The sequence below is a fragment of the Trypanosoma equiperdum genome, assembly GCF_001457755.1.
Source record: "Trypanosoma equiperdum strain OVI genome assembly, contig: ctg_749, whole genome shotgun sequence".
Lineage (NCBI taxonomy): Eukaryota > Euglenozoa > Kinetoplastea > Trypanosomatida > Trypanosomatidae > Trypanosoma > Trypanosoma equiperdum.
In genome coordinates this window covers 6,582-7,667 of record NW_027124697.1, presented here as the reverse complement: position 1 = coordinate 7,667, position 1,086 = coordinate 6,582, and positions in this window count along the sequence as shown.

Below are 1,086 nucleotides of genomic sequence, written 5' to 3'. Positions count from 1 at the left end.
TTTTTGAAAACAGTCTGCAGGCATATGTATTTCCTGCTTGGTGCTCATTTGCGCTGTTGGTGGGTGGCGCTGCTCCTTTGTGCCCTTTGGCTGTTAGCTTCTTCGCCGTGCCCCTCGTTGCGGTGGTGTCCGCTAAAGTTGTGTCGCATCCTTTGCCGTCTAGTTGCTTACTGGCGAAAGTGGCTGCCGCGTTGTCGCCGCTTTTAAGGAGGAAATGTTTGTTTGCGCGTGTCACTTTCTCAGCGACATTTAAAAATTCATCGATGTGTCCTTTTAGGTATCCAGCTTTCGCTGCAAGGTCCACGCCGTTGATTATGTCGGTGGACTCCAGGTGGCTTACCGCGCGTAAAGCTGCTCCCAGCATGTACGCTGAAATAGTTATTGCCCGGTCTGCTTCTTTGCTGCCTTTTTGAAGTTGACTGTATATGGCTGCCCTTGTGGAGTCAAGGATCATGTTTTTAACTTTTTTGCTGCTGCGGCTTCTAGATTTGCTGCCACATCTGACGGAATGTTCCTCAGGTCTGTGGTCGCTTCACATAGCGGCTTCCAACTGGCTTTTTTGACGCCGTACTTTCCAGAAGCGTGGCCGCTACGTAGAGTATCTGCGATTACAAGTAACCCTAGGACAATCCCTACTATTCCCATTTGTCGCTAAGGTATTTTTTTTGTTCGCTGAAACGTCTTACAGGGTTTGCAGAGACTTTTTGGTTTCCCTGGCGATGCCGGCCACCTCAGGGTGGTGTCAGGGTCCAGTATTCCCGTATCATCTAAGGAAGCCAGGACCCAACAGCATTCCTTTCATGACGAACACTGCTGTGCTCCGGCTACGGCATCATACAGGACAGGGATCAGCAGCGTCTTGCTGGGACACCGTCTTTTATTTGTCGGTCCCTGGGCATGTGCCAGCGTGCCATCAGCAGTATCATCCGCACCTTTTGGTTTGAATTTTCTCTCCCGTAAAGTGGTTCCCGGCTTCCCTGCAACTGGAAAAGAAATGGTGCTTGCTTGTTGGTTGTGCTGGCTGCTGTTTAGACTGCACTGCCACGTGTGGTGATTCTTTAAAACTTAAGAAAAATAAATTAAATA